General features: G+C 47.7%; 2 pseudogenes; one reads left to right on the forward strand and one right to left on the reverse strand.

Annotated features, from left to right (window-relative positions):
• Window positions 1–1,521: 1,521 nt before the first annotated feature.
• LOC136633989 (5S ribosomal RNA) lies at window positions 1,522–1,638 on the reverse strand (annotated as a pseudogene).
• Window positions 1,639–10,438: 8,800 nt separating this feature from the next.
• Window positions 10,439–10,561, forward strand: LOC136633776 (5S ribosomal RNA; annotated as a pseudogene).
• The last annotated feature ends 1,588 nt before the right edge of the window (window positions 10,562–12,149 follow it).

A 12,149-nucleotide genomic window follows, 5' to 3' on the forward strand; every position in this document is an offset into this window, starting at 1 on the left:
GCTGCTACATGACACCAACTCTCACTTGCATGTGTTTTTAACGGCCTGTCTCCAGCCTAAGAATGATAGCACCTTAAGAGTTGGGGGGGGGGGAATTGCAGTCCAGCCCCTGCTCCACACAAGATCTCCAGAGTCTACAGCATTCCCCAGTGGCTGACCAGCATCTGCTTGATGTCCTCCAGCAAGGGATCAGTTCCATGACAACATTGCAAGTGGGGTTTGTGACATCAAGATAATATACTTGAACACTCTGAACACTCCCAAGTGCTATACAAATGCTAAAATTGCTATTATAATTATTACTCTTACAATGAAGGAAAAAAAAAAATACATTCACTTGACATCTTATGCGGGCAGCGTTCAGGTGAATGCTGTCAGGTCCGTAGTGATGGTGGAGGATCTATGATCTTCTTCCATCTCACGCTCACTTATGAAAGTGACCACCAAATGCCCGACACCACTTTCTGTCCCAGGTCTGCAAGCACAGTTCTCAGTGAATACAGTAGTTGGGACACCTGGGTGGTAACATCCATCTGAATCACTTGGGGAGGCATTCAGGAGAGCACCTGCTTTGCACGTTGAAGGCTTCTTGACATCTGCAGACAGGGCTGGGGAAAGAAACCAGTCTGAAACCTTGGACAGTGACTGGGTTTGATGCCAAGGGTCTCGACTCCACAAACTGCAGCGTTTGTGTTCAAATACAGCTGCAAAAGGGAGTACCATCTTCTGTTAATTCACGCGGACCGAACTGAAATCTCAGTTTGCTAGACAGTTGACTAATACTGCTATTCATTGCGATTAAAGAAAAGCAAAACCAAAAAAGAAAGTGCATTAAGAATTGGAATACAGACATCTCTGGAAGTCCCATCCGTGGAAGAGGGATGGCAGGTTAGTTAAACGGCCACACCACAAGTCCAAACCTGCATAATGTCATCAAAAAAGATGGGAGATTTTGTTCTTTATAAGTTACAGAGTTGGGGAAGGCTTACTACAGAAAGTCAAAGTAGTAATAGTGCTCATGGGCCACCAATGGTAGCACAGTACGAATTCCAGTTAATCCAAGTCAGGAGTCCCATCAATCAGCACCATCATTTTCTCCCATTTTCTGCACCCTTACTAGAAAACTTTGCGGGGAACTGTGATCACAAGCAACAGGAACTTGAGTTAGGCCATTTGCAGCAGTGTAGTCGCTGTGTGGGTCTTCCAAAGTGGTGGGAAGGACACCCCTGCCCAACAGAGTCCTTGCGACACCTGAAAGACTTAACATTTATTGTGTCACATAAGATGCAATACCTTCTGTAGTCTACATAAGCAAACAAGATGCTGAGAAAATGGTGGTAGTGGTTTGGTGGTAGTGGCTTTTTCTATGCGTCTCAAAAACAAGCAAGAAATCAATGCTGTGGTAGAAGCCACTCTTTCCCGGGTAGAAGAGCATCCCCCTTTGCCCACCGCCGGTCTCACCGTTTGTCTCTGGTTTCATCCAATGGTTGGCAACCTTCAGTCTCGAAAGACTATGGTATAAGCCTACAGCACCCGGTATTCCCAGGCGGTCTCCCATCCAAGTACTAACCAGGCCTGACCCTGCTTAGCTTTCAAGATCAGACGAGATCAGGCATGTGCAGGGTAACAGTTGCTGCCATTGCCATGAAAAACAAAACAAAAAATGAACCATTTCAGTCCAATATTTCCTGCAGGACTCAAACTGTGTCATATGGTTTGGTGAAGTTGGTCCTTCTCGTGCCCGAAGATCTGCGTAGAAACACATAAATAGCCTCAACTGCCTTTGCTACCTTTTGCCTGTTGCTACATGTATGGTAAAAGGGACCATGCCTCCATTTTGAAAAATAAAAAGGAATTTGCTAGAGAGATATTTGGCTAGAGTTCCCAGGTGCGCTTATAGCGACAGGATGTGAGATTCCAACAACCCTCAAGTTTGTGGAAGTTCAGATGATCTAAACATAAGAGCCTACCCAAAATCTGTTGTAAAAAAAAGAGGCTAAGAGTTTATTCCTCCCTCCCCACCCCGCCAAAAACATGAACATGGGAGTTTTTAGGCCAAAAGTCTCCTGCTGTTTTGGATGAAGGTTGTGGCTTCAAAATGGACCTACTTAATCAGAACAGGAAAATTACTACAGGGAGTTCCACAGGCTTTAAATCCAACACAGCTGGATTATCTCCCACCCACACACCCTTCCCACCACTGGTTTATGCGATCAGCTGCACGAGCCAGAATAAAACCGAGAAGGCCATATGAAGTACACGGTGCTAGCAGTTGTCTCCGAAAAGTCAAAGGTCACCACTTTGAGGTTCTGGATTCCGGGGCTCTCTCTGATGGCTTCTAGACAGCCTTGGGAAGTGGGATGTTGCTCGAGGGCGATTATTTTTGCTTGCTGTGTCTGTAGGGTGGAAGTCACTACAAAGAAGGGGGGGGGAGAGAAGTCAGGAACAGATTAATATTGTACATAAACCACCATCCAAAGAGGTAACAACCTCTAGGACCAAACCTTTGCGACACCTTAAAGACTAGCATTTATTGCGTCCTAAGCGGCAATGCCTTCTGAGGTCTACTAATACAAACAGATCAGCTTAATGATGTCACTTCCTGCTTAATGATGTCACTTCAGGCCCTCAGCAGGCACCATGAATGCTAACTTCAGGCCTCTGCATGAAACAGGTTTGACACCCCTGCCCTAGAGTGATAGACAGTACAAAGGCTTTTTATTTCTGAAATAAGAGACTGATGGAGCTCTAGCAAACGTTTAGCTATTGACAGAGCTCTTGCAAGCACTGTGTGTGTGTGTGTGTGTGTGTGTGTGTGTGTGTGTGTGTGTCTGTGTCCTCCCATAGGTAGAAAAAGCAGATCCTGTTAGCGGACATATCAATGGACAATGACGCACGTTTGTAATGAGTCCCTTCTGAGAAGCTTTTCAGCCTATTCGAATCCACAATAGACTGACCTTCCATGAAGAGCAGCTTGAAATAACTGACTTGAAAAGCAATGGCCTGCTACAAACAATTCTTGGAAAATGTGGCTTATCTAGCTGTCATTCACAGGTTACTGATGCCTCGGAAAACTACAGTGCAAAAGGAATAAGGTTTACTTTCCACTCCCCGCCCCCGCCAGAGAACTCTACAAAGCTAAGGTTGCAACCCTACACACCTGGGAGTAAGTCCCCAATGAACTCAGTGGGACTTACTTCTTATCAGTAGATAAGCACTGGATTGCATCGGTAATTATGCATCAAGGTACTAAATATTCCTATGGACAGATTTTAAAACTTGCTGCATCACCAGCTATCACTGTTCCAGAACCTCCCGTGGTTACGTGGAACTGCAGATACAGGCAAACGCTCCCCCCCCCCAACCTCCAAGAGTCCTCTGAGCTCAGCAGTCAAAATGCAACTTCCTGTTTCTCTGTGAAAAGGAAAATGATGTTTTAGGTACCTTATTAGGCATTGGGAGACCTGGGGAAGCCCTAAGGCAGTGATTTTCAACCTTTTTCGTCTCATGGCACACTGAAAAGGTACTTAAATTGTCAAGGCAGGCACACCATTAGTCTTTTGACAATTGACAAGGCACACCATGCTGTTGATGGGGTGCTCACTTCCCACAATGGCCCTACGAATAAATGACCCTCCCACAAACTCCCAAGGCACACCTGCAGACCATTCCCGACACACCAGTGTGCCACAGCACAGTGGTTGCAAATGGCTGCCCTAAGGCATTAAAAACATCACTTCCAGTTTCACAGAGAAACCAGAAGTCCCTTTTTTAAACTGCTGGGCTCAGTCTGAGCCTGGCAGAGGCCATCCGTGAAGCAGAGGCTGGCCAAAGGCTGTTTGTGGCATCTGCTGGGCTCAGCGGCCCCTCCGGAGGTGGGCAAAGGTCCCCTTGCCTCCAGAGGGGGCACACGCGGGGGGGGGGGTGTCCATGGATTTGCGGATATGGGCGCCCTCCTGTATTTTCATTTCCAGATGATGCATGCAATTGACAACACATTCATTGTGGCACAACACAGGAGCGCAATGTTGAGAGCTGCAGTCACAGCATTGCTGGTGGATACAGCAGCAGGCATCTTAAGAGACAGGGTGCCAATTTGCGACCTTGGCTTCTCAGTTTGACAACCCATCTCTAGGCATGTCCATCTCTTCTTTTCCAATCCCCCCCCCCCCCCAAAAAAAAACAACCTGAAAAGGCTTCAGTAGTTCTGGGTGGAAATTAATGTTGCGTGGGACAACTTTTAGCACACTGGTTTTAACAAGTGTGCACTAAAGCACTGAGTACAGGGTGTTTCTTCCTGAGCAAGCAGGGAGCCCATAAAATCCAAAGGTATACAGTGAATTTACATCCATCACAATGCTTTTAGTTCCAACCCACCCCTCTCGTGGAACAGCAAGGCTTACAAATTACTGCTTTTTAGTTCTGTGGTTGCCGTCCTAATAAAACCGAGGACTGAAAATACAGCCGGGCCTAGCAGGCGCTCCAGGAAAATGGATCTCGGCCCTCAAACGTCCTGGCTTGACTGTTTTTCATTTTTGCAACAGCAGCCGTGATGCTGGCCTGACTCAACAAAATCCCGGTTAAACAATTTAGGACACAAACCGTCAAAGGATACAACCACCGTCCTGCAAATTGTTCTTGGTGAGAAGGGGAGCTGTTGCAACGTCCTGCTGAAATGAGCAGGCATTGTACAGTTGGACCTCAGTATCAGCAAGGAATCCCGGACCCACTATGGATACTGAAACCCATGGATAAATTAAACCTGCGGGTTGAGGTCCAATAGGGCCTCCGGACATGACCAGAACCTTGTTCCGTTTGCATCCTGAGGCCCGAGTCTCCGCGTTGAAGCGTTGGAAAGGAAGTGCCCTTCTGATACTTCCTGTGGCCTCAGAAAGGCCCCTGGAGGTGTTTAATGGGCACTTTCAGATTTACACAAAAATGGGAAATCAGAATCTTGAAACACCTCCAGGGGGCTTTCTGAAGCCCGCAGAGGCCACAGGTTGCCTCGGCAGGCCTCAGAAAGGTTCTGGACACGACCGGAGAACACCTTTGGTTGCGTCTGAGAGTTCAGGTCTGGCATCCACAATGGGTTCGGAACCCACAGTGAGTTTAATTCACGGGTCCTGAATCCACAGATTAGGTGGTCGGAGCTGTACAGCATTAGGCACTGAGGGACTGGCTCTCTTCACCAGCACTCATTGCCACTTTGCATTTCAACTTAACTTTTGTCACCCCAGTGCTATACTTCCCAGCTTTTCACAGATGAAGAGGAGGACATTGCTTGCATTCTGATCTTGGAAGCTAAGAAGGGTCAGGCCTGGTTAGTGCTTGGATGGGAGACCGCCTGGGAATACCGGGTGCTGTAGGCTTATACCAGGGGTGCTCACACTTTTTTGGCTCGAGAGCTACTTTGAAACCCAGCAAGGCCCGGAGATCTACCAGGGGGGAAGGAAGCGTCTGACAGACACCCCCTTTAATGTATGGAGCCCCTGCTGGAGTCTAGTCAGTTTCGTCAGTTTTGTTGCTGCATGCCTGAAGAGCAGCTAAAGTGTCCTTTTCAGTGTCAATTTAGCTAAATATGTCAGTTTCGTCTAGTCACTAGACGAAACTGACGTATTAACAGTTTGGAGAGACAGGATTCCGCGATCTACTCATTTTGCCTCGCGATCTACCGGTAGATCGCGATCCACCTATTGAGTACCCCTGGCTTATACCATATTCTTTTGAGACTGAAGGTTGCCAATCAGTCAGCCTGGCACCCTAATAAAAATCAGGTCGCAACCCACCAGTGGGTCCCGACCCACAGTTTAGGAACCACTGGTCTATACTGATGGGCAGAAGCTCTTCAGGTAGATCTATGTGGAGATGCCACCAGAGATTGACCTTGCAAAGCTTGTGCTCTGTCACTGAGCTATGCCCCTTCCCCATATTTATATAATGAATATATCACCCTACACCTCTACTGAGTCACAGAGACCATGGCCATCATTAACTAGCAGTCACAATGGCTATGCACTGCCAATGGGTTCTACAACATCATGCCTCCAACAACACATTTTTACAAAGGTCATGCCTCCAAGATTAAGGGCACAATCCTAACCAGGTCTACTCAGAAGTAAGTCCTATTTTGTTCAATGGGGCTTCCTCTCAGGAAAGTGTGGTTAGGATTGCAGCCTAAATCACTCTTTTCTTATAGGTTTTGAGGTGCTGAAAATAACAGGTCTAATGGTCACGTTACTAATCATCACTGAGGTTGGGGAAACTAGAAAATTGAGTACTGCGAAGAGGTAATCAATTACAGGATTGTGGATGTGATACAGGAGACTACACCAGGCCTTTTACAGAGCATGGAAATAGGAGGGGCCGACCATATCGGTGGCAGACTTTGCAGCCATGGAAGAAGCGGTTTATGCTGGAAGACCCTTCAACCTCCCCCTGGCAGAGACAGGGAGCAAAAAACAAGACTGCAAAGTTAGGGCATGGACCAGAGCGCTGGTTCAGATCTCGTAACTTCATTCATGAATTCAGTGCGGATCTACTTCTAAGTCGCAGTTGCAGATAATTCACTAGAAACAAATGAGTAGCTGTGGGGGAATATGCTCCTTGCCTTGGATATGATGGAGAGGCAGAGGGCAAGTACTCAGATGAATCACCCAGTGCCTCAAGGGTACAATGTGGCAAGAACTCACAAGGCCTTATATCTCACTTGAGCATGGGTCCCCGAGTCATTCTTTAATACAGCAGCTCCTCCTGCTGGGAGATGCATCAAACAACTTGAATGCAGGTCCAGAGAGAAGCCAACCGCCCATTATTTGGGTTTAAGCCAATATTTGAATAACATTTCAAACATTTGACATAGAAAGAAGGAGGTTTGTGTTCAACAGGACACAAACTGGAACATCCATTTGTTTGACTTGGGGCCATCAGGAATCAACTCAGCTTCAGAGTGCATGGCCCTGTTCTTGGAAAGCTTCACCTCAGCCCCCCCTTGTAGGCCCAGTCTGGGATAATTCTGTGTCCAGTTCTGGGCACCTCACTTTACGAAAGATGCAGCCAAACTGGAGTGGGTTTGGAGGAGAGCGACGAGGGTGATCAGAGGGCTGGAGAACAAGCCCTACGAGGGAAGGTTGAGGGAACTTGGTCTGTTTAGCCTGGAGAAGAGAAGGCTGAGAGGGGATATGATTGCTCTCTTCAAATACCTGAAGGGCTATCATATGGAAGGAGGGACAAATTTGTTCTCATTGCCTCAGAGAGCAGAACTAGATCCAATGGGTACAAACTGCAGGAGATTTTGATTGGACATCAGGAAGAAATTCCTGACAGTTAGGGTGGTTCGGCAATGGAACAGATCGCTGAGGGAGGTGGTGGCTTCTCCCTCACTGGAGATCTTCAAGCAGAGGTTCAACTAGCACCTGCTGGAGATGCTCTAGAACAGGGGTGCCCAAACCCCGGCCCTGGGGCCACTTGTGGCCCTCGAAGTCTCTCAATGCAGCCCTCAGGGAGCCCCCAGTCTCCAATGAGCCTCTGGCCCTCCAGAAATTTGTTGGAGCCCACACTGGCCCGACACAACTGCTCTCAGCATGAGGGTGACTGTTAGACCTTGTGCTATTGCAAGACCTTCATTCATTCATATTTCATCTTTAATATATTCATTTATGTAAACTTATGTAAATTTATTCAAATTTTAAATGTAAATTAATTCCTTTTTTTGCCTGGCCCCCGACACAGTGTCAGAGAGACAATGCGGTCCTCCTGCCAAAAACTTTGTACACCCCTGCTCTAGAAGGATTTCCTGCTATAGGTAGAGGGGTAGACTAGATGACCTTTTATTTCCCTTCCAGCTCTATGATTCTATAAGCTAACAACTGGGACAATGTCTGTCCTTTCATGAAACATAGAGAAGAGCTGCCATTTATTTTTTTAATCCCTGATGATCGAACTATCTAACCTAGCAATTGCCTCCCTCCCCGTCTTCAACAGTGATCTAGCCCACCATAGCACCCTGGGCGTGCCTTTTCTGTGCACCTGATTCTTACAGTTCTGATCCTGAAGTTGTTTCAATCATTTCAGAAATCCTGAAATGGAGGCAGTGGGCTGGAGGGGGAGGGCTAGGCAGGGCTGAACACCCCTCCTAAAATTTGACAGGGCAGAGCTGAGTCCTTGTGGGTATGATCAGGCAAAAAGGCTGCTGTCGAAGTCAAGGCTGACAGGTAACAGAGAAGAGTGGTAACCTATCACTGGAAATGGAAAAGGTGCAAAAGAGAGTGACTAAGATGATTACTGGGCTGGGGCAGCTTCCGTTTGAGGAAAGGCTACGGCGTTTGGGCCTCTTCAGCCTAGAAAAGAGACGCCTGAGGGGGGACATGATTGAGACATACAAAATTATGCAGGGGATGGACAGAGTGGATAGGGAGATGCTCTTTACACTCTCACATAACACCAGAACCAGGCGACATCCACTAAAATTGAGTGTTAAGAGGGTTAGGACAGACAGGAGAAAATATTTCTTTACTCAGTGTGTGGTTGGTCTGTGGAACTCCTTGCCACAGGATGTGGTGACGGCATCTGGCCTGGACGCCTTTAAAAGGGGATTGGACAAGTTTCTGGAGGAAAAATCCATTACGGGTTACAAGCCATGATGTGTATGTGCAACTTCCTGATTTTAGAAATGGGCTATGTCAGAATGCCAGATGCAAGGGAGGGCACCAGGATGAGGTCTCTTGTTATCTGGTGTGCTCCCTGGGGCATTTGGTGGGCCGCTGTGAGATACAGGAAGCTGGACTAGATGGGCCTATGGCCTGATCCAGTGGGGCTGTTCTTATGTTCTTAACTACAATTCCCAGGAAGCCTTGCAGGTCTCTTGTTATCTGGTGTGCTCCCTGGGGCATTTGGTGGGCCGCTGTGAGATACAGGAAGCTGGACTAGATGGGCCTGTGGCCTGATCCAGTGGGGCTGTTCTTATGTTCTTATGTTATGTTCTATGCCCCACTCCACCATCTCCTCCTCCCCTCCTCCCGTTTTATTTTATTCAGCTACATTTATGATTGTGAAACTCATTTCAACAACATTGAACTCGAGAGATTTAATTTTAATTTGCCCATTGACTTTTTAGCGAATGTGTTCTATTACGGGTTTGCCGTGCATTTTGGTTCGTTGCTGAACTGCAAACTGCCTTGAGCTGCCAATGGCAAGGAAGGTGGATTATAAATGCTTGGAATACTACTTCCTAGGCACAATCCTTGGCACATTTACTCAGAACTAAGTCCCACTAGGTTCAATGGGGCTTTCTCTCAAATAAGGATGTACAGCTGTGTTCCCCAAACAATGGGTTTGGGGACTCAACAGCATGTTGCAAGTCGATTTTTGGTGGGTCACAAAACTTTTTGGAAGCATTAAAAAAAAAAAAAACTTTGCAAGCCCCCTTGTCCTGTTTGCAGAAGACAATCACAACAGCGGGCAATCCAGATGTTCTCTTGCTTTCTGCGAGCATTGATGTTTGTTTCATTTTCACGAAGAGGTTTGTAAGCTGCCTGGTGTGCCAAAGATCACGTGTGAACCCAGTTTCAGCCTTTTGTCTGGCCTGGAAGTCCCTAACTGCACATCTTGCTCTCCCGTTCAGCATTTTGGGTACCCTGGACTGACTGTAAAAAGGTTTGGGGGAACTGTCCTTGAACGCCATTTCTCAGGGGGGGGGGCCTGCTGGTTGGCGACCTTCAGTCTCGAAAGACTATGGTATAAGCCTACAGCACCCAGTGTTCCCAGGCGGTCTCCCATCCAAGTACTAACCAGGCCTGACCCTGCTTAGCTTCCAAGACGAGGCATGTGCAGGGTAGTCTAGCAAATGCCTACACACAGACTCTGATCATGATTATTAAATAAATAAATAAATATTTTTTCTTTCTAGATATCTTTTTTTTTTGTCTAGTAAAGCTAGGTGGGTCTGGATACACCTTCCCCGGCAGTGGCGTTACAAGAGGGGTGCAGTTCACACTCTGCCTGGGGAGATGTGCCAGTCTTCTTAATGGTCCATGGGGAATGAAGACTGCTTTCTTCCAGAAGGTTTTTCACAGGCATTCTTTGCAGCAGCAGTATTCATTATTGTGTGATGCTTGCAGCTGTTAATGATTGTGTTTCATTGCTGTTGGCTTTTTAATTGCATTTCAAACTTCGTAAAGCAATGCCTTGTGAGGTTTTTAATCAAAAAAAAAAAAAAGCAGGAGAGAAATTTCTCAATTATTCCCTGAAGCAGAAGAAGCCTGCTTGTCTAAGGCTCTCGTCTACAGGAGTAGACTAGGAGGAGGGACCCATCTCAAACTCCAGCTGGCTACACAGGTCCTACTGGCAAGAACCTGGGAGACAACAGGGGACGGTGTCCTCCACAATTACTCGTTCTCCTTTTCTCTGCCCTGCCACTATGTCATTCTGCCCCTTTTTTCATTCCTGGAGCAGCAACTGTTACCCTGCACATGCCTGATCTCATCTGATCTCAGAAGCTAAGCAGGGTCAGGCCTGGTTAGTACTTGGATGGGAGACCACCTGGGAATACCAGATGCTGTAGGCTTATACCATAGTCTTTCCATGCCTGATCTCGTCTGATCTCAGAAGCTAAGCAGGGTCAGGCCTGGTTAGTACTTGGATGGGAGACCGCCTGGGAATACCTGGTGCTGTAGGCTTATACCATAGTCTTTCCATGCCTGATCTCGTCTGATCTCGGAAGCTAAGCAGGGTCAGGCCTGGTTAGTACTTGGATGGGAGACCGCCTGGGAATACCGGGTGCTGTAGGCTTATACCAGGGGTGTCCAAACATTTTGGCAGGAGGGCCACATCATCTCTCTGACACTGTGTTGGGGGCCAGGGGAGAAAAGAATTAATTTACATTTAAAATTTGAATAAATTTACGTAAATGAATATATTTGAGATGGAACTTATATGAATGAATGAAGGTCTTGCAGTAGACTCAAGGCCTATAAAAGGCCTTGCACAAAGCAAGGCCAGCCTTTCCTTCACTGCCACTGCTGCATCGCAGATGCGAAACAGCAAGTAGTGGAGGGAGCCCTCATCCCACAGCTCATGTGAGAGGTAGAACAGTTGTCCTCATGCTGAGAGCAGTTGCGTTGGGCCAGAATGGGCTCCAACAAGTCTCCAGAGGGCCAGAGGCTCATTGGAGAATGGGGGCTCCCCGAGGGCTTGATTGGGAGCCCCCAATAGCCGCAAGTGGCCCCTGGGCCGGGGTTTGGGCACCCCTGGCTTATACCATAGTCTTTCGAGACTGAAGATTGCCAACCATTTTCCTTCCTGGTCAATTGGGGTAGAAGACAGCATGGCAACAATATATCCTCAGTTTTTTAAAGTGGAGAAAGAAGAAGAGGAAATGAAGCAAGGCAGAGAGCATACCATGGCGAGAGAAAGCTGGTGGACGGCTGGGGGACCAAGGGGGCTCAGTGAGGGTGGAGGGGCTTAGCTAACTCACCCCTATCCAAAGTCCCCAGCAAGATTTACTTCCTCTAGAACTCTTCTACCTACTGTTAAGAACATAAGAGCCCTGCTGGAGAGGGCCAAAGGCCCATCTAGTCCAACAACAAGATACCTGCATCCTGGGGCCACTCCCTTGCACCTGGGCTACTGCTAAAACCAGGAGGTTGTACAAAACCCAACTTGTGATGGACTTTTCCGTAGGAAATCTGTAAATCTGTCCAATCCCCTTCTCAAGGCATGTAGGCCAGACACCATCACCACACCCTGTGGCAAGGAGTTCCACAGACTAATTACAAGCTGGGCAAAGAAATATTTTCTTTTGTCTGTATTAACCCTCCCAACACTCAGTTAGAGTGGATGTCCCCTGGTTCTGGTGTTGTGTGAAAGGGAAAAGAACACCCCCCTATCCACCCCCTGTATAATTCTGTACAATGTTGATCTCAATCATGTCCTCCCTCAGGCACCTTTTTTTCTAGACCAGGGGTGCCCAAACCCTGGCCCGGGGGCCACTTGCGGCCCTCGGGGACTCCCAATCCGGCCCGCAGGGAGCCCCCAGTCTCCAAAGAGCTTCTGGCCCTCCGGAGACTTGCTGGAACCCATGCTGGCCTGACACAACTGCTCTCAGCAAGAGGGCAACTGTTCTACCTCTCATGTGAGCTGTGGGATGAGAGCTC

The sequence above is a fragment of the Tiliqua scincoides genome, chromosome 13 (assembly GCF_035046505.1).
Source record: "Tiliqua scincoides isolate rTilSci1 chromosome 13, rTilSci1.hap2, whole genome shotgun sequence".
NCBI lineage: Eukaryota > Metazoa > Chordata > Lepidosauria > Squamata > Scincidae > Tiliqua > Tiliqua scincoides.